We start from the raw sequence: 27,953 nt of genomic DNA, 5'->3' as shown, positions 1-27,953 counted from the left end.
TTCTTTGTGAGAAACTAATTATTTAAAATATCTTTGGCACTATGACATTGAAAGAAACTTAGCAGGTATGTACAGTAACAAGACAAAACCCAACTGGTATAATATCCAGGAGTAAAAAATGTATGCCTGTTTTATATGTCCTTGTGTGACTAGGGAATTTAGAACAGTCATTGTAAGATGAAGGAATCCAGCTCTCTGCATTATTGGACCCAGAGGCCATGCTGTGTCATTACTAATGCATGCAGGCATGTTCAATAAATTTCATGGTTATACTTCTCATTGTCATTTTCAGAGTGCATTGATTTAAGCAGCTCCCACTGATCAAGCATACCACAACAGGCAGCTCAGCCTAATATGCTGATAGGTACAAAGTGGAGAAATCTTATTTCGATCAAAAACTGAGGAAAAAAATAACTGTAAGGTTGAACTGAACACTGGAGCAAGTTGCCCAGAGAGCTTCTGGCGATTACATTCCTGGAGATTTTCAAAACCTGACTGGAAAAGATCTTCAGCAACCTGCTCATAATTGACTCTCCTTTGAGCAGGGGAATTGTATCAGATGATCTCCAGCGGTCCTTTCCAACCTCATATGTTCTGTGATTCTGTGAAAATAAGATGGTTAATAATTGAATATCCTTCAAATTATTCTGTTTTGTACAAGAAGAAGCAAAGTTGCAAGGGTCCTGATGATGCAAAGGGCATACAGTCCAGAAAGGAATTTTGGGGATGTAAGACAATCTCCCTTTAAGTTTCTCACCAGTGAAGTATAACCCATGAGTGAATGTCCCAGCATGGGCAGGGGGTGGGAAGGGAGAGCTGGATGGGCAGAGCTGTGGGTCCATTTGGGATGTGCCTGCAGTTCATGAGCCCTACATTTATGAAACTCCGGTTTGTTTGGGTGTTTTAACCAACTTAGTTGTATCCATTTAAGGTCACACTTAAGGTCAAACTTGTGCCTTCAGTGAAATAAAGAATTTTAAATGGTTTATTTAAATTTAAAGCTTTCCATTATCACTTTATACAGCTGGCTTCAAAGCATATGGAATATAATTTCTAATGAGTTTTGGCTTTGCCAGTAGATACATGTTTCTTCCATTATCTTGTTTGTTTCTGTTTGGTATTTTGTACTTCATGAGTAATATTTGCAATTACTTTGCTACAATAGCATGTTAGTAACAGCAGCAGGAAGCCATACTTAGCTCAGCTGGAACATTTCGGCCTCTAGAGTTCTTGTTATTGCATTCAGAGTAAGAAATAACTGCCTGCTTATCTTTGTGGTATTCTGATTCTCATCTTCCTCTCATGTCTTTTTCTTGTTCAGTATTACTTTACTGGTTAGATTTAAGACAGATGGTAGGATTAGTAAATGCAAGTTGATTGTAACAGATACTGTCTGACATTGGTGTGTCTGTAACTAGGAAGGTGAAAACAATGGGGAGTAAATATTTTGGACAAGCTGAAAGAACTTGCTAAAATAATTTGTAATTGTCTTGCTTGTTAAATGGATAAACAAAGTGAAAATTATTTCCTTTTATTTATGCACATTTTTGAAGAGCCTCAGAATTGCTGTGATGGTGTATTGAGCTGTATTACTGCTCAGTGCTCACTGCTTTTTGTTGACCTATGTAGTTACTCATAACTCTCCTGTTGAGAATGTGGTACTGTGGTTGTGGGACCGGAGATCTGCACTTGCTTTTCACCTTTACAACTGGTCTGAGTTAAAATACCTTGAGGACATATTTGTAATATTAAAATAAAGGTGCTTAGCCCTTGTTTAAAATCCTGTCTCTGTGGAACTAGGTTACCTAATGAGCATGTTTTACTCATCTCATGGGGACAAAGCCTGAGATGTTAAATCTGTGGCAGCAAAACGAAACAATTTTTGAACCAAGTCATCATTTTCAGCATCAATAGAAGGTCATGCCCTTGTCAGCCAGTGTTGGTTCAACATAAGGTTCCAGTCAGAATTGACTGCATTATGCTTAGAGATGTTCTCTGAGAGACCTTCACCCTTTACTATGTTTGGAACTGCTAATATGATGGGTCTTTTGAATAGTTAGAAGAGACTTACTAAGATAGTCCTTACTGCAGTTATTCGGAGTATCTATTCATTAGTTCGCAGTAACTGGTCTGGCAGAAGTTTGTTCAAGCTTATGATACAGCAGTAGATTAAATACTCTTTTCCCATCATTTTTTCTTTCCTTAGTGTTGTGTGTTAAGCCATGATACTTTGACAAGTTCAAAATACAACTCCACTTGTATTACTTCTGTAGTTTCAGTGCTGGCTTGGTTCCTGAGAAATTAAGACCTCTTGGACCTGCAGTTTGGCAGACTAAACTTTTTAAACAAGATTATAAGTGAGGACTGGAAATCTTTTTCTCTTGCTTTACTGCTTGACATACCTAGAGTTTTGCTCAGCTGTACCATACAAGGATATCCGAAATCACATTACATCCACACCCCTTGCAGTTTTAGGAGTATGTTATTGCAAAAAGTTAGCGATATGTTTTATTAGCAGTTGATTGTTCGCGTCAAGAATTGCTCTAGTCTGATCTTTTTACAGTGCATGTATCATATGCTTGAATTTCTCTTCCCATGAGTCAGATGCTGAACAGTGGTTAGTTTTTAATCAATGGAAAACTACCAGAATGTGGAACATACTTTTTGAGCTATGATGCTCAAAAAGAGAAGTTACAACATACATAGATGGAAGTTATAGATAATTATAATTTCTACTGGAAATTTTCCTAGGTACTACAGGCAGGTAAAGGTAGCAGAGCACCCAGATTTATAATTCAAATGTAATGATGATGATTTATCTGAAAACATAAATTAAACCAGCTTGCCATTCAGCTTTTGATTTTCTTAATAAGTGAGATTCTTAATGTTGATATATTTTTTTAATAGGCCATGGTTTTCCACTTTTTTTTTTTTTTAAACAGTAGAAGCTTTTAAAATGGCTTATAGATAATTACCTTATTAAAAAAAAAAAATTTAGGAGGGTCAGTTTAGGATTTGGTGCAATGTTTTAAAACTTAATCAATCTATTAGTGATATTTTTTAGTCTGTAATGTTACCTCACTGATGTCTGTTTAATATTATTTCTGATTGTTGTCACTGTTTACATTTCTTTTTGGTTAGGGGAAATTGTGTGTTTATCTTTTGGGAAAAAAAAACAAAACAAAACAGGGCAAGCAATGGCAATATTTTGCTTCTGACCTCTGGTTCGAATTGCTCAGCAGGTGAAGTCTGAATTGCTAATAAAAATGAAACTTTTGAGGAAAATTCTTGCCTGAGGTTGGATTTGTACTGGTTCAACACATTTCTTATGATTCTACCATCTCCCTCACTGCTGCTTCTGGAACAACATGGCCCCTTTAATGAAATTTTATTTTGTGACAAACTGAATTTCCGTGTACGTGCTCTACTGCTAGTATGTTTCATGATTGTGAAGAGGTTTCTCCTTTGTTCTGCAGTACTTAAAAGCATTTACTTATCAGAGTTGAAGATAAATAAAGCATCCTGTTTACTAATTAGATAAATTTCCATCAAATGTCATCCTAAAGTCACTGAAATTACTGTATTAAGACATAGTGTTGCCTTATAACTCGTAAACTATGAAATTAAATATGAAAACTACCATGGAAGTTGAAGGCACACGTGCAGAATATATGGTTTTTGTAAGGCAGCCAAATGCTGACTGGCTTACAAGAATGGTGGGAAAAAAACCCCAAGCATTCCTTCATAAAAGCAGTCTGCAGACAGCTTTTGTTCATATTTTTTAAGACTCTTAAAAAAATAGATCAGTTTGATATAAAAAGCTATTTTTCTGATTGAGTGCATATACATCTTTTATGGGTCTGAGTGTTAGTCATTTTTTACTGGTATTAATGGGTTCAGGTTGAGCCTTGTGGGTCTCAACCTTGAGCCTCTCTGACTACACTAAAAGCACTCTTCATTGAGGACTGTAAAAAACCCAAACCGAACCAAACCCTAGTTATTTGTGATATTGATTACTTAAGTCACTGCTGTTAGGGGATAGCCTGTGTGTCAGTGTGACTGTCCTACAAATCCAGTCTAGACAGCAGTAGAAGGACCACTAGCCAGTGGTGCTTTGCATTGTAGTGCTATAGCTACACTTGGGCATGTATATATTCACAGAATCATAGAATCATGTAGGTTGGAAAAGAGCTTGATGATCACCTAGTCCAACCATTAACCCAGCATTGACAGCTCCCAACCATACCACACCTCCAAGTGCCACGCCAACCCCACTCCCAAACACCTCCAGGGACGGGGACCCCACCACCGCCCTGGGCAACCCACTCCAACGGCCAACAACCCGCTCTGCAAAGAAACACCCCTAACTCCTCTGTGTCTTGCCCAATGTATAGTGATAATCAAGAATTCTATGGTACTACTATTCAACTATTTTACTTCCTTTTTTAAAAAATTTAGGAATTCTGTGGAGGAATCAGGGATCTAAAGTTTTTTAGATTTTAAGTTCAGAGTAAAATTTATCCTCTTCTCTCTCATAACCCCAATGCTGCTGGCTCTTAGTGTTCTGCATTAGATGAAGGTGTGACTTCCAGCTTGCAGTGTATGTATGGAATTGGATGTATTTCTGGTTTGGAAGTAAAGACAGGTAAAACAGTTGGAAATTTGTGATTTTGGGAGTTAAAATCAACATGAAGAAGAGTTGATGAGGACTCAGTAAAATGTCACCCCAGACTGTGTTTGTGTTCCCTGGGAATTAACACTTTGTATTACTGTTAATTTGATTTGAAAAATTCTCCAGTGTCCCTGTCACTTCAGGTATGCATGTTTTCGGTGGAAAATACTCTTGTATGTATGTAACAAGCGTTAGGTCATTGAAATCAAGCATATGATCCAGAAAAAAAAAATATTTAGGCAAAGAGATAATAAGGAGAAACATCCTGGGTATTTTGCATCTTGTTACTGTATGCTTAAATGATTTTCGGATTTTGTGATCCAGAGATTTCAGAGGAAACTAGCCCACTTACTAGAGCATCCAAACCAGATAAGAAATTTCTACCGTGGACTTTGATTTCAGGAAGCAGGAACTCTAGAGGCTGATGAAAGTCTTGACTTAGCTGTTTTCAACTAGGGATAGCAGTGTAGTTTTGGCAAGTGTTCAGGCTGTGAAGCTGTATACAGAGTTGTGCGGTTAGCCAGGTCAACAACCTATTAGTCACATTGGTTACAGAGTTCCTATTCAGAGTTTGATATGTCTCTTATGTTTTTCAGGGCTATCTGTAACTTTGAGTTGTGCTTTATGAACAAGGAAAGGGGCCTAACAATTCTCCTGAAAGGGTGGTAAGAGTTGTCAAAATTTCCTTATGTATATTTTTATTTCATTTATTAACTACACATGTTCACGTCTATGAAATTTAGAAGGCAAAATTGTTACTAATTTAATCCTTCATGCTATTTACCATTCCAGACAGTCCTACAATTGTAATTCTTTAGCCAACAATAAAGTGGTGAAAGACTTAATTCATTTCATAGTAGTAGTCTTTAGTGGTCTTTTGCTCAAACAGTAGAACTATTGAACTGAGTATGGCTAAAATATGCAAGTGTGTGAATTTGTCTGCTTGGAATAGCAAACCACCATATAAAAACAAATGTCTGTATAATCAAAATGTATCAATCAAATGTAATTAACTGCATATAGTTAACTAATAATAAATCTTTCAAAACTTTATAAATAGACCTTTTAAAAATGTTTTATTCTGCTTGTGTCCTGGTTTTAGACAAGGGGTGAACTGACTTTCCACCTCCTAACTGCCTGCTCTCAGCCACTCTCAGTTTTGTGGTCAGTTGTTCTCTGAGCTCTCTGTGCAGGAATTTGTGGCACATGAAAGTAATACAGGTATAAATTCAGTGGTTATCTACTTGTGTGATGGGATGTCTGGTTTTCTACAGCATTTGACCCTTCTGCTAACTTACTGGTTTTAAGTGAAGAGCCATTGTCAGAACAGTACAGTCACTATAGTCAAAGACCATGCAATTTATTAGTTTGTATGACTTCAGTGATTTGGGAAGTCATTCCTGAGATAACTAACCAGACAGAAGTTTTCTTACACAGGGAAAAACCATCTATGTTGGAATAAAGGAACGTAATTTTTTAAAGTTGATCTTCTAAATGACTAAAAGCAGAAGACAGCTGTACTTGCTAAATGAATAAAATTGACTGAATAATTATAACTTTTGAAAGCCTTTATTTTCTATTTAATTTGTTTTAGCAGTCTCATTCTAACTTTGTTTTAGGGAAAGTAGAATTTGGGGTGAAAGAGGAGAATATAGTTTACACAGTATGAGAAAAACTGGATGTTATTCTTAATATCCTAAACATAATAGAAGAAGTAGGAGATTTCTTAGGAGATTTTTTGCTGTAACAATCATCCTGAGGTGAAATTTGTAGTTTTTAGAGCAAAGAAAAATAATTGTAGGGGTGAAAGGGGGGTGAAGTGACAGGAACTAGAAGGGATTATCTCTTACCAAACAGCCTTACTACTTATTCAAAATTAGGAAAAAAGTAACAGGCAATCAGATAATGTTGTTTGTGGGTACATGAGCAACCTGTTATTATTCTGCAGCATATTTGTGAAGTAAAGGAATGTAGAACTTTGAAAATGTTTCTGCTTCCTCAGTGTTGAAGAAACAGTAGTAATTGTGCTATCATTACCAAAGACATTTTTTACAGAGTTCATGACTAAGACTGATTTGCTTGTTTCAAAAGTGAAGTATGCCCTGTGCTCATTTTAAAGAGTATGTCACCCTTAATCAGGAGTGCCATACATTTTCAGAATGACAGCGCTTTCAGTTTATTGCTTGTCAGCCCTGAAGAATGCTGGTTAGTTCCTTTACAAGTGCAACTCGTTGGCTGAGACTGCTTACTTACAAAACAGTTTTAGGTTTATTTTGATTGGTTATTGGTTTGTGGCTTTTAATGATAAAATGGAATCGCATTTTTTTGCAATAGACGTCTTCGTGGAAAATCTGAAATGTTGGAGCCATTTGGAACTGCTCTTACTCCCACTGAGGTCAGCGGTAGAATTTCTGTGGCTTTCAGTGGGAGTAACGTTATACTGTCTGATTGTGAAGACTTTTCCTCTTATTTCAAAAACTGCTTATAATAGTCTCCTATTGCTAGGGTTACATGAAAATGAAGTAACTACTGTAGTACTTGAGTACAAAAAAAAGATATTTCTTAAGTAGGAGAAAGAAGTTTTAACCATTTCTGTTATGCCAGCATGTTGATTTTAAAAAATATATCTACAGCTCTGAAAATCATTGCACCATAAAAATTGGTTATCTATAATTAATCTCCTTGTATCACCCAGTGTGTTTTATTATATTACATGCAGAAGTAGGTCTAAACAGAAAGAGTGCCTTCTCACGAGGCAAGAAGGAGAATTGCAGGATGAATACTTACTGGAGTAAAAGTAGACATGTCCTAAATTCTACAATCACAGATATTACTGGTCATCTAAACAGGGAATTTAGATTAGTGAGAAAGCATGCCCTTTCATTAATAGATGTAAAGTTTTCAAAACTGTGTATTAGTTCTCAACTCTAAAAAAAAGTTTAATATTATTAGTGGCATTTTCATGGATGTCATTTAAGAAAAGATTAACAATTTTTTTCAAAGGTGAACATTTCAAAAAGATATACTGTATAAAAAGATATACTGAGATACTGTATTTTCTATGCACTAACTTCCATTAAGAATTTTTTTTTTCCCTCTAGCAAGATGCTACTACAAGTGATTTGGCATAAAAGCTTCTAGCCAGTGGTTGCCCAGAAATTTGTTGTGAAATGTTAACTGCCTTTTTAGAAATTAATACTTAATACTAAGTAGATATTTCCAAAACTGTGGTTGTGCGATTTAAATGGTCAGTTTTGATTGTAATGTGCAAAGTGGAGTTGACTTGATTTGAGACATCTTCTGGGCTGCCAGATTTCAGACCTGAGCCATCCAGAACATGTGGTTTTTATCTGTTACCATTTTTTTTCCCCTAATTCATTGCTCATAGATTAATATCTGCTTATTTTGGGTTTCTACCATCTTTTCTGGAACAATCAAGAGCAATGAATTAATCTTGTTTAATTGATGGATTGCTCTAGATTAATCAAACTCCTACTTAATATGCTTGATATTTCTTCTGAGTAAGCTATTTAAAATTTTTTTTTTTTTGTATAGTTAAGTTTATTATAAAATTAAGTCTTGGGCATGTTCAGATTGTTTGTCACACTCAGGAAGTGCAAAATATAACCCAAATACTCAAATGACCCAAAGTTAACATTTTGGTTTATAAACATTTGCAGCATAAACAAGTCCGAGCTAAGCAATTTTAGAAGGAATTTCCATTACGTGTAGCCTATATTATATGTAGATGTGGCTAGTTGTTTTTCATATGTAGCTCTTGGAAATTATTTCTGTCTGGTTTATCTGACACCAAGTTTATTTCTCTTGAATTGGAACTTTTAATATTGTGTCTGTGTGACATGGTTTACAAACTAAGTCTGATGGCTTACTCTGTGTTGTATGTCTGAGAATTATGTCTACATGATTATTTTCAGTTAATGATCATACAAGCCTTCCAGAATTGCTGATGAATCTTAATTTTGCCTTCATTATTATCCACACTATTCTAGTGCCTTTTGGTGGTATTGAATGGATTTAAAAAGAAATGTTGAGTTCTTATATACAGTGCACATGGATTTAATTTCCTGTATTTCTGATAGTCTCATTTGGGATCACTTTATACTTCATAATTAAAAATGATTACTTGTTTGAAAGTGTGGTGAGTTTGCCTTCGTGCTGCTTATTGACCTGGCATAGCTTGTTGATGATCATGTGGTCCAGGCAGCTGAAGAGCTGAACTCCTTCTGTTAACCTGTACAAGGCCTGGGTTGCAAGCCACTATGATGATGGAAGCTGCTGCCCTACCTGCCTGGGTCTCCTCTGAGCAATGGGGACAGCAACAAGAGCACTCCTGGTACTCTGCAGCAGCGGTGCAGCAGGCTGTGGCTATTGTCTTTCCTCCCATTCACTGTTTGTGTAGCTACCCATGCACTAACAGAAGATGGGTTGTATTACTACAAATAATATTTTATGGTTAATCAAGTAGGGTTTAATAAATTACAGTTAACTTTAGGGAGCATCTAAACTACTGGAATGCTGATAATCAAACCAGGCAGGCTATTTTTAGAAGGGTGTAGTTAATTGATTACTTGACATGGCACATATAACCTGCCTATTAGCAAAACGTCTTGCAAAAGTACTCACGTGTCTGAAGTAGAATTTAATTGGATAAGGTTGGCCTTAAAAGTAGACTTCCAGGTAACTGAAATCTGTGTGGTACGTTATGTGCCTTCTTGCTTTCTACTTCATGGCTCAGAGAAAACTTGCTTCATCTAAAATGCATTACTATTCAGAATTTGTATGCTTTTCTGAACCCAGAAGACTGATAATCTGTAGACAGTATATGCATTCGGAAACATGCTACTGTACACCCATCAAAAGGAGTCTACAACTTTGCACACAGTAGTATTGAAAACAAACATGTAACATCTGATCCTTAAGGTCTAACTGTGACTGTTTCCATTCTGGTTAAACATACAATGTTAACTCCTCTGTGATATCTTTGCTGGCATATTCCCTGAAGCCATACTGTATTTCCCCATGTGGATCCAATTGGGAGATTAAAAGTTTAGGATTTAATCTGTACTTCTATAGCAAGAGTCATAATAGGCCTTCTTAGTATTCATTCAGTGTTCTTGGAGACATCTCTGGCAATACTGGAGTAATATTGGCATGGTCTATTAAAACCACAGTGAATAAAATTTTAAGACCCAGTTTCTTGATTTACATTTCTTACAGCAACATCTAATAGAATCGGCAAGGCATAAATGTTAGGCAAATTTCTCCTTTTATTTAGATCCATTAAAGCCCCTTCCAAGCAGATAAAGGTAACTTAGATTATGGAAAGAATTAACCAATAAATATAAAGCATTATCTTAGAAATACCTTACAATACCTGCTCCTTAATATGCCCCCCTCCCAGGAACATATCCTCTCCAATTAACTTGAAATTGCAGAATGGATGCAGATGCAATTGAAATGCAGCCCTTTTCAACTGCTGCACCATGCTATGGTGACTGTTTTTTATTGTTTCTTCCTTCAGGTGTTAAAAAATATACTTGATAAAAAAGGATAGGCAATTTTATTTGGCTTTTGCTAATTCCTTGATTTCTTGTAATTCCAGTATTATTCTTCTATTGTTAACTTCAATATTATGCTTTAGAAAAAGCTTTATGGTAAACATTAATTAAACTTTTAAATTTTTTTTTTTTCTTAAAGCTATATATGGTGTATGAATAGGTGCTGTTGGCTTCAACAGGGATGTTCATGGAATAAGTGTTCCAAAACTGACTTGACAGCTTTGCAGTAGAAATGTGTTGAAAATTGTCAATAAGAATTTTGCTAGACTTTTTTCCTTGTACATCTTAAATTAAGGGTCTTCCTGTTAAAAACCTGATGACTTTGTTAAATTTTGAAATAATCTCTTAAAATATCTACATAGTAATGTCAAGAGCATTAAATGCTAATAAAGCAATCACCTTTGCCTTCTGGATTTGAAGCTGAATTTTCCTCCATCTGGAGGGTTACGCCTGAAGAACTGCAGAGATGTATTGTCTCATGAGAGTTCTGGCAGGGATTGTTTCCCTGAAACAGTGCATTCAGAAACAGAAGGGAAATATGCCCTGATACGTCTCGGAAGCTAAAAGCATTGCTTGTTCCTCCTCTCCTTCCTGACTGGAATTCCAGTAATTGTTGCAGCTTATAGCATCGCCCACATAAGTAGAAAGGGAGACTTTTGTTTCTTGCAACTGCTACCTACCATTGCCAACATGGATCTCAGGCATTTTTGGTTGGGGTTATGAGGGCATATTTATCTCATGAAAATGATCATTAGCATATTCTTCCATTGATATTGTCTTCAGCGTGTTCCTTCTAATTAAATTGTAGCTTACTGCATGGTAATTCTTTTGCTTTCCTGAAGTTTCTTCTCCTTAAGATAGCGGTAGAGAATGAGAATTGATAGTTACCTCAATGAGCTGCATGACAGAAGACTAAATTCATAATACTGTAATGAATCACAGCACTCCTTGTTTTGAGAATTTCTTCTCCTGGCACTAGGCATTTGTGAAAATATCTGCTGGTATTTTTTTCAAGTTTTACTATATACACATGTATGGGACGTTATTTTGGCACAAAGATGTGACACTTTGTTTGGTGGCAAAGATAAAATTTTCATCACTCTTTGAGGAAGGTTGGATTTGGTTTGGTAGTTGCATGTCATTTTCTGGGTATTTATAGATACAGGGGGCAGCACAAAGGCTAGATGCTTTCCAGCATGTGTTAATGCAGTAGTACATATTTCAAGAAGTTTTTTTATGGAGCTGAGTTTGGAAATATGTTTGAAAACAGCCTTGTCAAGCACGTCATCAAGGTCAGAAGGGAGAGAAAGTAGAGACTTCAACGTTTCAACTAAGGTTTTGTGAAAGGAGCATAGAATGTTAGTGTTAGCTAACTAGTAAACTAGTTTCTTCATGCCTCTTTAACAGTCCTGCAGTAGAGATGACTGTTTCTCCTGTTCCATGAAGTATTTTGCTCACGCTGCTGTTTGGGACCTGAGCATTAAACTTGCAGGGAATGTACTTGTTAAAACCCACTGATGGTGGGTTATGAATCTGAAGTGCTAAAAGAGGTATCAGACGACAGCCTGGAGTGCACAGTGCAGAAAAATCCCCAAGTGAGGTTGGGAGTGTGGTGTCTGTACTTGGAAATACTTGTTGATGTTATGGAGGACAGAGATTAATTCACAGAGCTTAATTTATTCTGTTTATAGACAATGGAGGCTTTTTTGACATAGCATAGTGCTTTGAAAAGGGCCTCTCCTAACTGCAATATTGACTTTATCATGCTTTGCTACAACCAGTTCTGAAGAAATGACAACAGCTGTTTTCATGTTATAGCAGTACGGTGGCATGTAGTGAATACCAGCTTATTCCTTTGAATCCTGGCTTAGAACACCTTTTAATTTCAAGTAAACATCAACTGAAAAATGTTTATTTTGCTGATCATTGGACCTGATTAACAGCATCATAACATGTTTCTGTGTTTAGTAATTTAAGCTCATTACTTATAGTTTTGGGAAACTGCCATGTGTGTTGGTAACACTCAGTTGTTAATTAAAAAAAAAAAGCATACATCAGTTAGACTAATATTAGGGCCCCAGATCTGGAGGTATACAGCCTTATCAAAATCAGACTTTCTATAATAATCTTTGTGTACCAGTGACATTGTAGGATAAATACTGTTTTATGTTCATTTTTTAATCAAGAAAAACTCCACTGGATTTATTCCAGATTTAAACCTCTGTAAAAGCATACAACTGCTGTGTAAACATTTTCTGCCAGCAGGTGGAAATATATATATTTACAGCTCATCCATTGACTTATTTCTGTCTTTAGCTGGCTGATGTTTCTCTCCCAGTCACTGAGGCTGAAGGTTTGTGGAAATCCTATTTCAAATTTGCAACATAATGGATCTTGCTGAGTCCAAATTTTAAATTCAGCTCCTTTATGGATGTCTAACTGCTCTTGGACCTGTCAGGTGTTCCATCTCTGTGCTGTAGCATAATCACTGAACCTTCTTGCATAGTCATGCATTAAATAAAGAGCAATAATTGTTTCAAATGAACATGAGCAGTACCTTCCATAGGAATAAATGTGGATAGGAAAGAGGTGATTTTATTTTAAATATCAGAGGCTGATATTTTCCTGTCCAAAATACCATCAGTAATGGTCCTCAACTGAATCAAAGGAATAAAATGGAAAGGGGAATTGTGCTGACTAGAACCAGAGGAACAGATGATTGTGGGAGGATGACTTTTCATCTGTCTGATGTTAGTAAATTTGAACTGTATATTGAGGCAGATTAGGAAATGAGCTTACTTTGTAAAGGTGAGATTTATAACTGCCTATATTCCTTCTTGTTTTCCACCCTATTGTCAGTGCAGTTACCATTCTAGGACTTAACTTTTGGGGTTAAGAATGACATGAGGGGGAAACCAACTCACTGCCTTCTTTATGTAGAGAAGGTTGTAGGTATTTGTGTAGTGTTTTTGTGAGAAGGCATAGTCCACAATTAGTGTTAGTTGTAGCAGTAATAGTGGAAAAAGTGTATGGCTACTTTTGAGGAACAAAGAGGTTGCTACTGTTTAATAAATGGTACAATTATTTTTTGCTGTAAATTTTCATCTCTTTCCATGCCAATACTTCCTTAGTTTTCAGGGACCGAAGAGCTTAATTCCTAAATTTTTCATTTAGTTCAAATGAGCAGAATTACTGCTGCCTGGTTGCCAAGTTCTGTTTTATTTGGTGTATGTGATAGCAGTGGATAATATCTGACCAAAATACCTTCTTTTTCAGTGAAACTATCATGCAAGTGCAGACAGTCAAGATTAAGAAATGAAAAGCACTTTAGAGAGTGACCAGTGTTCCGGGAATCCTTTCATCTTGAAAACATGATGGGAAGAGTAGTGTTACCCTCACTTGCTGTTAATCCTTAATCTCTCCACTGAAATTTGACTTTTAGCAGTGATTTAGAAGAAACAAGGGAGTTTTTACAAAGATGACTACAGGCAAATCTATCTATAATAACATTACAGCAAAATTCAACTTGTTTTGATCTGTAGATCCTGAATAAACTGCTTATAGTAAATGGGTGCTATTGTCCTTTTGCTTTTGCCTTCAGAAACTGTTTTCAGAAAATGCATGGGCTAGTTGTAGTTACCTGTGATCTCTTTAACAGAAACTGGGAGTCCAGACTTTCTGAAAGATAGGAGTATGAGAATAATGTGCTATAATACCCGCTACAGGTAACTAAAACTTGTGAACTTCGGCTGTCTGTTACATGTTTCTGCAATTATTTTCTGTGGTATGCATTTTTTCATTTGGCCTTGGAACTGTGGTACCGCAGTAAATACACCTGTGTTACAATACTATTATAATTGCGTATAAGGATGATCTTTGCCAATGAGTTCGTAGTTAATGCAAAGTTTCTCTAGCTTTTTCATGGCAATCTTACCTATTTGAAATTCAGAACTAGTCATGCCATCTTGGCACAGTAGGAGTAGGACGCATTTAATTGAAAATAACTTTGTGGAAGCAATTTTTACATAAGACCAGAATTGGATCCTAGCTTTGTATCTATGGTTGGAGTTTTCATGCTATATCCATTACTATACAACTATTATATAGTAAAGAGTTGCTATTATTTATTGTGGTATGATGGAAAGTCAGGTTTTCAGGTCCAACAGAGTTGTGGAATAGTCTGAAAAGGCACTAGGTGAGATAGCTTGGATCCAGTTCTTAAGTACTAAAGGCTTAGTTGGTCCTTGAGGAAAAGACAGTATTTAACTCAGGAGTAGGAGAAGACATTTTAGGGGCGTTGATACATGATTTCAGATGGAGGCAAATTCTAGAAAGAAATTTGTAAGACTATTCTTTGAAGTGTGTGGCTGGATGATAGTGGAAGCAAGGGAAGTACATGTCTGGATTTATTCACAAAATGGCTAGAAAAGCTGTTTATTTTCAGTTTGTCTTTAAGCTATGTTGAAAAAAGCTAAATAAAGAAAACATGTTGGATTTTGAAGCTGACATGCTGCATTTATTTATTGTCTTTAATCCCAGCAGATACAAAGGGGAATTCTCAAATTTGGGAGAGCTTGCTAGTAAACGTGCCGTGTCGTATTAGCCAGCTTTCAGGCTGAGCAAATTACTGACTGTACTCAATGGGGTGCATCGTTTTTCAGGGGTGGAAGTGTTACATACAAACTAAAAACTGTGGAAAGAAAGTCTTTACTCACATGGAATTTGTCAAGCAGACACATGTGCCATGGAATTATTTGCACTTGCTAATGGCTAATCGACTGCCTTACAGCTCAGTTTAAGTATGAAAGCTCTTGCCTTCCTTTTTTTTCTGTATAACACAGCTAGAGGAGAGGGCACTACTGCATTACTTGGTGCACTTGGTGTGTGAGGTTGAGAGCCGATCACACATTGGTTTACTTGTGAAAACAGACAGCTTACAGTGTAACACTATTCTCTTTTTTTTCTTACTTCTTTCCTGCTTGGTAAATATTAAATAGGAAAAGGTTATCAAGCCTTTCTGAAAAAACTCATTTAAAAAGAAAGGAGTTAGAATATTTTCGCTCAATTTTCTGAATGATAACGTGCACAAATTACATTTTGCATCTTGGCCCAAAATCCAATCAATTCTTTTTATTTCTGCATGTAATATAATTTCTTGGCATTTTGGAGAAGACGGCACTGGAAACCTGTGTGTATGGATTTTTTTCTTAAAGCAAGTTATATTGGTGTAATGAATTAGAAGCCCATCCTCAGTTAAAAACATTTGATCAAATGCATAATAAATAACCAAACTGTATTAAAGTCTGTGACTATAATTGTAAATTTTAATATGATTCATCCAAAACTGTAGGTGTCAAATACAGTAGAAAAAATTATATCTTGGGCCACTAAAGTCAAGTTAATTGGAAGAAGAGCAGTGCAGGAGAGAGTGGCATTTTGTTTTGTCATATTGTGACCACAGGGTATTTCAGAATAGTTTGAGTTTGTTAAAAAGCAAATTTTGCTGGAAGGGATAAATGCAGGATTGTATTTGTCAATTTATAATAGGAGTGGAATTTCATTAGCACTACTATTCATTTGTGTGGTGGGAGGAAGAGTAAAATAGATTCTCATTGACTTAAAATGTCACTGTCAATTCTAGCTGCTGGAATTCTCTGCAGTTTGTTGGCTGAATATATGAAAGAAAATAGGGCTATGGGTCACCCCTGTTCTCTCTAATTAGGATCCTTGGGGTTTTGTGTGGGCTTAGATGTTTGGGTGTTTTTGTTGTTGTAGTTGTATAACATTGTGCTTTAGTCTTTTCTTCTAACACCCAGGTACTCTTTGCTTTCTAATAGTACTTTATTTTTATTTCTGTAATGCAAATCCTCCTCTCAATTGCAAAAGTGTAATTTGTTGTGCCCTGTACCTCATACCTTTCTCTCCCTGGTGTCTGTGAAGTCCATCATATGTCTTCACTTGGTCATTTACATGATTTCCTTGTCCAGCTGCTGACTGTCCTTACTTCAGTGTTTCACTCAAACTTCTGTTTATTCTCTCCTTTTAAGAGCTGTACAACAAATATGTACATCTCTTTTCTTTCTTCACATTCATTCCGTCTTCTACTCTGTCTTTCTAAGCTTTGTTCCTTGTTACAGATTTCAGGATACCCCTTATAGGGCATTGTTTGAAATCAAAGTCTGCATACTGGCGGAAAGATAAATGTGATTAGTTTTTGCTTTGGCTCAAACAGAAGAATTACCATTTCTGTCAGTTCCGAACACATAGAATTGCAAGCTGGCTACTAGATACTAAACTGTTTGGAATGAGGTTTCTTATCTTTTAATCTTTTTTTTTTTTTTTGGATAGAGATGCTTGGCAATGATTACTGAAAAATACTGTCCTTCCTCCTCAAAGTGACAGATTATATTGATCATGAAATTTTTGGCTAGCACTTATGAACAGCCTTCAAATTATGGCTGTCATGGAGTTCTGTATTACTGTGGAGTGATTTTAGAACAAAGCAAATTAAATCAGAAATACCTGTTGTTAATCTCACATTCAGAAATACCACGTTATCTGAAAATCACTTCGGTCTTTTGTGCCTTTCTGCACCAGTAACTTGTGAAGATAAAGTATCATTCTTCTGCCATCATTTTCTGTATCTTTAGGAATAAAATTGTATGAGGAAAGCCTTTCATTTATAGATGACCAGTCTTCTCACCAAACTTTGTCTGTAATAACTTCATTTTTTTCCCTATTTGTTTTTAAACTTGTGGAATAAATGTTTAAATTCATTCTTCCAATAACCCCAGAGGAAATAATATTACCTGGAAAGGATTCATTGCTTGTTCTCTTTGTTTTTAAAGTCAGTATTAATCATTGATATTCACTGCAGGTATTGAAGACCACAGTTTTACAGGTCTTTGGGGAAAAATGAAGTGTCCCTTAAAACACTTTCACGCCAGTTCCTTCTTCATTCAGAGTTTCATGTCTTTATAGTAGCAGTTATTAATGGTAGTGTGTTAGACAGGAGGTTTTATTTCTTTCATTCCAAACCATCATATGTTAGACATAAACAATTAAAAATACAAGTATTGTTAATCCCTTACAACTGTTTTATAGTAGATAAAAATCTAGCACTCCCTATTTTAAATATGGCTTTAGTTGAACTACTGCTTCTCAAAATATTTCCACTTATCTCTGAAGTCATAATTATGGCATTCATTGTATTTGAATATAATTGCTGCACTTGGCATTCTGTTCAAGTCATGGGACTTAAGGAAGAAATTAATCTCAGCTATTGCTTTTCTTTTCTACTGGAACCTACATTTTGGACTCCATCTCCTTTGGTTTTTATCAGTTATCGTGTAATGTTCTGATGAGGCTGTCTCATATGTGTAAAGTATTACTCTAAAATGGAAAGATGTTTACAAAATAATAAACAAATACCATGTACATGGTTATGAGACTTACCCTTATCAGGTGCGCAGAGATTTCTGGATGCTGCAACTACAACAGCTCCATGTTAATCCTATTGACAAATTCCCTAAATTATTCCACATCTTTAAGAAATTAAATGATGTGATGTACAAAATGAGAAAAATACTATCTCTACATAGCAAGACTTAATTGATACTGGTCAAGTGTTTAAGATGCTCTACTTTACAGATAGTCTTGCTGGGTGGTTTCAGATATTATTCTACCAGATGCAATATCAGTGAGTAGAACAGACCAGTAATAAATGCATGCATCTGTAACATGTCCTAAAAAAATTAAAATTTGCAAAGAAGAAATTGGAATGTGCAAAGACTTTTTCTCCTGATAGATGAAGACCTTATGAAGTGTTTTCAAAAGCCTGATAAGTGCAGTAAACTACAGATGCATGAACATGTTCACTGTGTACTACAAATTACACTGAAACTGAGATGAAGGTTTGAAATAATGTAGGTCTATATAATAATATTACTTTGCCTTTTTTTTGAATGTGTGACATCTTGGTGGGAAAGAGTTGCACATCTGGACTCTAAAGTTGATATCTGCAATTTGGAATTGATTAGAAAAGAGTTTCTAAGCCCAGTCCTTTTCTGTCACAGTAATAATGCTATATATATATATAAATGTATAAATCTTCCTCCTAAAAATTAATGAGTTTGTGTGTTGTCTCTCTTTATTTGATTTGGAGATGTTTTCAGAATGTTGTTCTGCTGATGGGTAGAATCATCCCGATTCCCACCAAACTAATAACACAAATAGCTCCTCTTTTCAAAGGAATAGACTAATGACTCTGAAATAAGAACATTATTGAGAACTTTAATGGAACCTGATGATGCTTGACCTTGTTGTCTCTGCCACCATTCTCTTTTCCTCAACTCTGTTGGAGAAATTGAGTTTTGGGAGAACTTGGTCACAATTGCCGCCTCTCTTGCTACTTTCCCATATGACCTGCAGTGTTGATGACGGACTCACTGAAGAGAAGAATGTGCACATCAAAGGGGTACAACAGACAATGAGGCCTGAGACATTTATGGAGCCTAAGCAGCTCTCCCCACTAGCTAGCCCAGGGAGGAGATAGGCTCATCACATCTTGAGCACAAACCACTCTGAGGCTCTCTTAATATTTTTCTCCTATAAATCTTTTTACTGGGGTGCTCTGAAGTTTCTTAGTCTTGGGAATTATTTCCATCTGCAGCCTTGCTAGTGAGCAACTGTGGTAATACCAGAGTCCAATTTAGCAGCATTTCTTCAAGAGCTTGGGTCCTTGACTGATTTGTAGAGGACAAATGAAAAGAGCAATTGCAAATGGGTTTGTGTGCTATTAGAGCTCTAAACAGCCTTCCCTCTTGGCTGTGTGTCAGATTATACCTCAAGGGGGAACGGTAGGCTATGAACCTTAAAAAGATTTAAATACTTAAATGCAGGGTCAAGTATTCTTATCAGTGGGTGGCTTAGCAAACTAGTCTGAGTGCTCAGCAATCATATTTTTCTTTAATATTTTCAGGTAGCATTGGTAACTCAGTAGCAAGTGTTTTGAGTTCTTGTATTTCTTCATCAGCTTTCCCTACAATTTACTTATATGATAATTTCACTAGAGCGCCTCTGTTTTGGATTAATTTTTAAAGCATAGTGACAGGTTGTTGTGCTCTGGGGAAAACTTGTATCTAGTATAGCAATATCTGAACAAAGAACTGGTAAGGCAGAGAATGAACCAAGCCAGTAGAGGGAAGAGTTTGTTATTGTTAAGGACTGTTGAAAAGATCTTTTGAAGGAAGGATTTTAGCATACAACTTTTTTCCCCCTGTGGACTCTTTGTTTCCACCATTATTCAGCTATTTCAGGGTATTCCATCAATGCATAACACCAGTGAAGTGAAAGGGAATTACCAGTTTATGGACACTACCCCGTAGCTCCTTGAGGCTCTGCAGCCTCTCTTCCCATACAAATATGTAAACTTGACCTCTTTTGGAGCCACCAGCATACTGCAGCATTCACCATTCTCTTCAATGACAGCCCCATAACTCTTTAAGCATTTTCTTTATTCCTCTCAGGTGTGCAGAAAGTGGTAGGCTTAAATTGACTTTGGCAAGAAGCCGTGATAGATGGATGCAAGAACTCTTATCATCTACTAGTACAGAGTAGTGGTTTCTAGATGTGAAATCCATACCCTGATCCTTTGCTTCACTTGTATTTTAATGGCCCTGCTTCAGTTCAGTCTACCACGGAGGCATATTTGCTTTATTGTTTACAGTTGGTTCTCCCATCTCCAGAATATATGTCTGAGCAAAATGATACTGTAAGAAAGAATCCATATGTTGCCATGGGAATCTGTGCCTTGGATTTACCAAGTAGTAAAACTTTGGCTGATTTATCACTCAGTGTGGGGATAACTGCCTGGTCTTTTCATTTTTCTAATATTTCACATATGAAAAGGAGATATTGCCCACTATTAAAGAAGTGGGCTTGTCAAAGAGAAAAGGTAATTAGAAATCATCATTAACATTCTTCTTTGAGGATAGCTAGTTGTGAGAAATTGGGAAGAACAGCAGAATGGAAAAGTTTAAGAATTAAGTGCCAATACCCCTGAACTCCTGTTTGAGCATCAAGTCTGCCTTGTATAATAAAAGCTATTTATAAATTGCTGCTCTGTTAAACGTGTACAGAATTTTACGATGCATAAATTGGGAAAAAGAGCCAGCAAAGGGACTTAGCAGAGTGATGAATGGATGACAGGGTGCAAGACTGAAACTGTGTTTTATTCATGGATTGTGAGGTCAAGAAGAACTGCTGGGAAGGGCTGGCAGTTGAAGGAGAAAGTTGCAGAACCACTGAGTAAAAGAATCCAGTAATCAGAGTATTATCAAGCCACATTGTCACAGTAGTTTTTGGCAGTTACTGCTCCAGGTAATAGGTTTTTATTTTTACTTTGTTACATTGTCATAAGTATTTGTAGTCTTTCTCTAAGCTCTAATTGCACCACTGTTGCCAGCAGGTTCCAGTGTCACAACCCTAATCTTCCTAAATCTCAGTAATTTATTCCCTTAGATTTTAAGCAACAGGTAAGAAGAGGGCTTTTTTTCCCCCTTTTGTTTTGACCCAACCAGTTATACTGTGGAGAGTATGTGATCAAGCAACCCAAAATCATAATGTTGATCTGGGGTCTAGCTAGAACTTCATGAATCTGTTCAGTTGATTGTTGCTGCTCAAAAGGTGGTTTGAGACTGATAACTCCTTAAACTGCCATTTAATTCTATTGGTCATGCAGATATACCTCAGCAGAATGCAGATAATGAAACTTAATTCCAAACAGATGAGCCAAGTTAAGGTCACTAGGTTGCAATTATTCTTTGTAGCATTGTTACAGGATATGTTCAACATGCAGATGCATTTTTATATCCTCAAATACCACAGGGTAAAACAAATCGAAACAGGGCTAGAATAGAACTGTTTTGGGCCAATGAATGAAATCTGATTTCCACTTGGTTTTTATTCCTTTCATAAATTTGTTGTAAGGTCTTCATGTATTTAATTTAAACTTGACAGATAGTTTAAAGATATATGGTTGCACTTTGAAACACACATTTTTCTATCTTTTATGTGTTCTCTGTGTCTTGAATCTGTAAGGATTTCTGCCAAAAAAACATTGAAAAGAAAATTAAAGTGGCACTCAATAATTACAAGAGAATTCCCTTACCTGGTGCAAATAAGAAAATATATCCTGTTAAGTTTTACAGTGGCTGTGGCCTTTAGTTTTCTTCTGGTACCTTGTGGAGTATTTTCTTAAACAGGTAAAGGACTTTTATGTTTGAGAAAACTTCAGTGCTTTTTTTCATGCAGGAATCACAAGAGATTCAATTTTGCAAGCCCCTGTGTCTTGACATACCCTTGATACTGTAACCTCGTACTGCTGTAATTTGATTAAAAAAAAAAAAAAAAGGGCAGTATTTAAAAAAAATAGAAAATATTTGGTTGTGATTCTTTATAAATGAAATATATGTGACTGTGCCTGCAGTATTGCTTCTGGTCTTACAGACTAACAGTAAGTATTTGCTGGCCTGAGTTCATCCTGCTTTTGGCCACCAGTGTTGCTGAAGGCCTCTTCAGAGCATGGAGGAAGTGGGTTGAAAGTAGATACATTCTTTTCACTAACGTCTTTTACAGTAGCATGATATTTTTCAAGGAATGGCCTATTGCTACCCAAGCTTGCGGTATATATTTGATGAGGCCTTGGGTTAGGAATGGGTGAGTGGGAGAGCCTTAGATCCGCAGCAATTACTCCGTAGACTTCATGCTGCTAGCAGACCACTTAGGCACTCCTGTTCTCTGGAACTGCTTTGCATGCTGACTAGGAAAAGTAGCTATGCTGTGTAAAATGCTTTTCTCAGCCCTACCTTTGTCCTTGCAGCTATGCAACAACATATCTTAGTCTGCTAATTTTACCTACATGTTGAGCCAAAATGTTACAGACTTGTTTGGTTCATCTGTCCTCACTGGCTGAACTAAGGTCCTTCACTGTACAGTGAGTATTTTGATTTTTATGCGTATGGAATTTCAGGGGGATATTAAAGTTTGTTTGCATTGATAATAATATCTTATGCTTGGAATAACATGAGTATCTGTTCTGCAAATAATTGCAAGTACAGTCTGCACACTAAGGAAAATGCAAGGGGAGCGTGATAGTTGTTTTGCGAATGATTCAAGTTCTTAACTTTTAACTTAAGGAAGCATTTGTTCTATTATAAAATTAATTTATTTGAAAGAGGATATCTGTCAGTTTTTTTCCCAATAGTAATAACTTGATACTTGTCTTCTAAACTGTCAATGTTACTTTTAAGGAAGCACGATTTTGCTAGATATTTATTTTATATGGATATTTTATGGATAAAAATAATGTATATAGTATGAAAAATTTATTATGATATTATAGGAATCAGAAATGCCTTTGCCATAACTCTAGATGGAATTTGTTAAGTTGGCTGTAAGAACCAATCTTTTGGTTTGCAAATTAAGCGAATTTCGCTTTGGCAATTTTAAGCAGTAAAGATGAAATCCCATGCAATTTTTAGATACTTTGCAGAGAAGGAAACCATTTTAACATGGAATAGGGCTGTGTATAGAATAGTTAATAACAACATCTTTTGGAAATGCTATAAAGATGACATTGCTTGTTTCCACTTATCACAGTTGGCTCACTAAGCATATTTTCTTGTCAGTGCTTTCTCTGATGTTATTTTCTCCCTGGTATGCTGGGTCGAATCAATTCCTAAAAGTAGAGTACTCATATTGAGAAGCTAAGAACACACAGGAAAGAAGTTTAGTTTAAATACTGGTGTTGCTTTATGCATTAATTGGATTGACATACTGTAGTAGTGGTGCTGCACTATGATCGGCCAAAATGATGCAGTGATACTTCTATTCCTTTAGTGTCTTACTTTGTGCTTTCTGTAGATGGAAATTTTATGGAAGTTGGAAGAATGCAGGATCGTGCATGTGACTTGAAACATGAAGTGGGAAGGGCAGCACATGACGTCATACACAGGGCTCTGGGAAGGAAGCAAACTATGTACCTGCCTGAAAATAGAAGGCTCACGAACAATGGTGTTTAATGGGTTTTCCTAAGAAAGCAATTGCACATTTTAATCCTGAAGTCTATGAAATACATGCATTACGTGTGTCACTTTTGTATACATTGATTTGCTTTTCTCTGGAATTGGCAAATTAGACTTGCTTTGGACCGAAGCCAAATAATGTATGAGGCAATTTTATGCCTTGTGAATTATTGAAGAGAATAACTTATTTTCAGTTTGCTGGCTCCCCTCCCATTTCCCTTAATTCCTTGGGGAATCTTGGTTTAAACTGTCTTCCAGAGGCTGAAACAATTTCTAACGGCTGGGTAACCATTCCAGTGGAATGGAAGGAATTTTAAATATGATCTCCCTTTCCCCTTACATTTGCCCCTTCCTGCACTGCAGTCTCCTTTTTGCCAATTCTAGATATGTATGCTAGACTGCAAAATACGCTTTGATCATAATGGTCAACCCAGTCACAAAAAATCACTGTCTAAACTTGGGATCATGCTCAAGGCAATCATTTGATTTTTTTTTTTCTGTATCTCTGCAATAAATTTATGAAAGATATCATGATCTGTTTTCTTACTAAAGCATGTGTTTCTCTTTTGTTTGTACAGTCTGATCAGTTAAGGTTAGTTATGGGACAGGACTGCTGGTTTTCTGTTGTAACAGCAGTGTAAGTGAGGAAGACATACTAACAAGTAAACTTTCCATATAATTGTGTTGTTGGAATAGAATATACCTCAGACAGATTTTGGTCAAAAGTGAACTTTTGTCATAACTTTGGGCTGGATTTTGTTGGACACGAGTCCAGTGAATTATATGAGTTTATTGTGAGTTGATTCTGTATACAGGGGTGATTTTTAAGAGTACTAAAGATGCCTATTAAATTTATCTTAAAGGCTTTTTTTTTTTTTATTTTTTTTTTAAGTGGTCTGGTACCTCTTCTTATATTTCTATCATTCAACTTTGCTAAGGTCTGAAATAGCATATATTTCAAATGGGAGGAGACATGCATAGATGTACTGATGTGGTAATTTGTGAACCTCTTTGGAATTCTTTGGGATATTAGTATAAATACAGAAAATCTGTTAGAGCATTTTAAAGGCTGCAAAAAAGTAGTTTTAATAGGTACATGCACTTATAGGTAAATATTTTTTCCCTCTTTCCAGATACTTGTTACATAACAAATTGGAAGTATTTTAAGAAGTGAAGGTCCATATTTTTCTCAGTTTACACAGAACGCTGCATGGAAACACGATAAATGACATGGGCATTGTTTATTTAAAAGAACTACAAATTGTATTAAAATGGTTACCATCTAGAAAGCTTTGTATAGCAGTTTTTGCTTTTCCCACATATGAGATGATTTGTGTAATCCCTGTAATTGATATGCTGTAGAAATTTTAATAATAGTATAGTTTTATTACTGCATAAATCTATTATGGCAACATAAATCTCTCATGACAAACTTGAGATAAAATCATATTAATTGTGTCCTTCTATTGACTTCAGCTGAGTCATGTCCAGATTCTGTGACAAAATTAAATATGAAGAAAGGCAAAGAGGCTGCTTGTCAGTTATGTCTATATAGACAAAGCTAAAATAGCTTAAAATAGGGAGTAACTGTGCTGACTCTTCCTAGAGAGAAGTGTATAGATAGATATTCATGAGTTTGACTCTTTTATGATTAGAGAGTCCTCAACCACACTTCTTGTGTAACTAGCTTCAATGTAGAAATAAAACAATATTAAGCATAGTAATTGAAATTAATATGTTGTAGCAGGGAATCCTGGCATGATGACCTGGAAGACAGGGGAAAAACATTCGTTCTGGTAGCATAAACTCATCAAGACAAATCTGGATCTCTTCTCAGTGCAGGTTACTCTCTATGAGGAATGACATCACACTTTCCTCGTGATGCAAATAGCAGCCACTAATATAAAGTTTTGGATGAATTGATTAATTTCTGGCTGCAGTTGCTTACCCATGCCGCACTATAATAAGCTTATTTTCCATAGTGATTGTATGTAGGTGGAGGCAGTGTAGAGATGAAAAAAAAAACAGGAGGGATTATAAAGAAAGCAAGGGAGGTGATTTAAAATCCTTCATGTGGAAAGAGAGGCTTAGAGATGTCGTCTTCCTCACTTTTTGCGTGGATACTTTTCTTAATTTTACTAGCATCTCTAATTAACTAGTTGTGTTTCAGTGGCCTTCAATAGGCATGCAGGGATTTGCATGAAAGTGAGAAATGTTACTCACAAAGGTTAGAATTTGGCTTTGCTTCTGCTCACTCTGGTTATTTTGTTTTTATTGTAATGATTTAGATTCTGAGGATAATTACCACAGTATCTGTTATGGACTAAAAGCTCACAGGAGAGCTATTTTTAACCATGGTACTGAAAGTTACAGTAAATTATTGATAAATTCAGTATCTAATTTGGCAAAACCTGATAGTACCTGCTTTAGCTGTTCTTAAGCTACATAGTAGGCTGTGGAAGGAGTTTCCCTAAAAATTAAGAAGAAGTAGCAATTTATAAAGGCAAACTGCTTTCTTTGTTACCCAGAACACTGCTGTTAGGGTGTACATATTCACCCTGAGCATCATGAATAAAAACCTGAAACAAGTGTGGAACAGTTTTTAGTTTTAATTATATAGTTGTTATTGCTCATCAGAAATAGACAATTTGTTTCCATATGCTGTAATGGAAAAAAGGATCTATGTTAATTGCAAATTCTTCATAATTCTTAATTGGATTTAATGGACATATAATGTACTACAGAGGTTAGATCTCATGACAGACAGGCAGATTTTCAATGAAATGTGTCCGGGCTGGGATGTGGGACTTATGGCACCGTAAGAGAAGGATGTGTGAGATGCTTCTGACTCCTAGAGCCAGAGATCATCAGTGAGCTCCAGTCTGTGTCTTGTCTCTCAGTAATGCTGCAGCTCCTAGTTCTGAGTTGCTACTGGCATGGTTCACCTTTACATTTAAACGTACGTGGTAACTGTCACAATTAAAGTATAATCTGGTCTCAAGAGACATAGACTGTTTGTGACCTTGGATGATTCACTTGGTCTTACGAGAAACAGAGAGACCATTTGAGTAATAAAGTGATTACCTCAGAAAGTTAGGATCACACTTTTTTTTTTTTTTAATTTAACAAGTCAGTTCAGGAGTATGAGGCGTATGAGAATTTAGGTATTTTTACAGAGTCCAGTGGGCACTCCACTCATAAGGTATTCGGCAATCCGTTCATGAAATGTGCTTTCTTTATCTTCCTTTTAAAATTTTTATTCATTTAATGACAAAAAATAGATTCAAGAAGTTGGGGGGGAATTTGAAAGCCCCATGAACAATTTAATAAAAGAACTCCTATGTATTCATCTAGACTTGGTGTTTGTCAGCTGCCCTGGCATCTGGGTAAAATCAGGGTTTTCAGTTACTGTTCTGGTGTTCCAGTTTTGTTCTGGTTCCTTATTCCTCTTCCATATGAGAACTGACTTACTCTGCTCTGTCATTTCTTACTGGGAAGTGCAGCATGTCCTGAAAAACACAAGATCTCAGTTTGTAGTGCTCTAATTGCTATAGATGTAGACATTTCATCCACAAGTGAAATGCTGGGCCCGAATGATGCATGATATGCAGTTATGTTACTACTTCACAACAATTCAGGGAATGTCTTTGGCACATAGGAAGATTTCTTTTAAAAAAATGAAACTTCATAGGCTCTGAAACTATTTGCAACAGAAGTTGAATAGTTTCAGCTAAGAACAATACTGAGTTTAGATTTACAAACCAGAGAAAATGAAACATCCTTTCCTTTTTATCCAAAAGCGTACTGATTAGAGTACTGCCCAGGGTGTGGGAAACCTGAGTCAGCACTGAGACTGTAAATCATACAAGTTCCATCTTGGGCAAATGCTTACTGCAGGCTTTCCTGGCCCAGGCACTCTCATTTTCTTCTGTTAACAGTTGTTCCAAAATAATTAAAATGTCCCAGCTTGCTTCAGATCTCTTTGAATTAACTGTAGACTAGATTTGAGTGGGAGGAGGCTTGAGTTCAGAAAGATGGCTTGCTTCTAAGGTAGGTCTCCTTTGGTCTCTTCATTGGAGAAGGTTGACTTTGAACATAACACTTGATCATGGAGAGATCAGTTTTCTGATAGATCTAAGTTAACCTAATAGGTAGTGCTGCCAAAAAGGTCTCTTCCACTTCCTTCACTGCTGCTTGTGTTTCGCAGTGGGAGCACAGGAATGGGGAGGTCAGGACGGCTCCTTTCACCACTAGGTAGCGGTTGCATTGGCTGAGTTTAGAGTCACAGGGACAAGGGAAGGTGGAGGCACATGGAGCTTTTCTATAAAAGGGAACTCCTCCTTCTCCTTTCCATTTTGTGAATCTGGCCTTCATTTCACAGCTTTTGTTACAGGACTGAAATGAAACATGTCATGTCAAAATGAAATTTTGAGAGGGTTTGAGCAAGAGGAGGAGCTATTCCAAATTCAGTTCGATCTGCCAAACTGAGAAATCAATTATTCACACAGCCTGAGTTAGGACATGAAGTGAAATGGTATATTATCTCCAGTTAAGTTTTCTCTCCATAGTTTTAAGCAGGATATTTGAGCTTAGACACTGAAATGGCATTTGGATTAG

The 27,953-nt window shown here is 36.3% G+C and overlaps 1 protein-coding gene across 8 annotated transcripts in view; it reads left to right on the top strand.

Moving 5' to 3' along the window:
- Nucleotides 1-27,953, top strand: part of ARVCF (ARVCF, delta catenin family member) — a 287,342-nt gene that overhangs the window by 16,264 nt on the left and 243,125 nt on the right. For 7 of the 8 annotated variants that reach the window (XM_026859522.1, XM_026859519.1, XM_026859513.1 and 4 more), the window contains exon 2: nucleotides 5,269-5,337. The exons of the other annotated variant lie outside the window; for it this stretch is intronic. The gene's annotated coding sequence lies outside the window, so the exon portion shown is untranslated. The remainder of the gene's footprint in view (nucleotides 1-5,268; nucleotides 5,338-27,953) is intronic. 8 annotated transcript variants of the gene reach the window in all.

The sequence above is a fragment of the Athene cunicularia genome (genome assembly GCF_003259725.1).
Source record: "Athene cunicularia isolate RWA chromosome 15 unlocalized genomic scaffold, athCun1 chr15_part1, whole genome shotgun sequence".
In the NCBI taxonomy this organism is placed as follows: Eukaryota; Metazoa; Chordata; class Aves; order Strigiformes; family Strigidae; genus Athene; species Athene cunicularia.
Note: the sequence above shows the minus strand (reverse complement) of the source record. Positions and strands in the feature narration are given on the sequence as shown.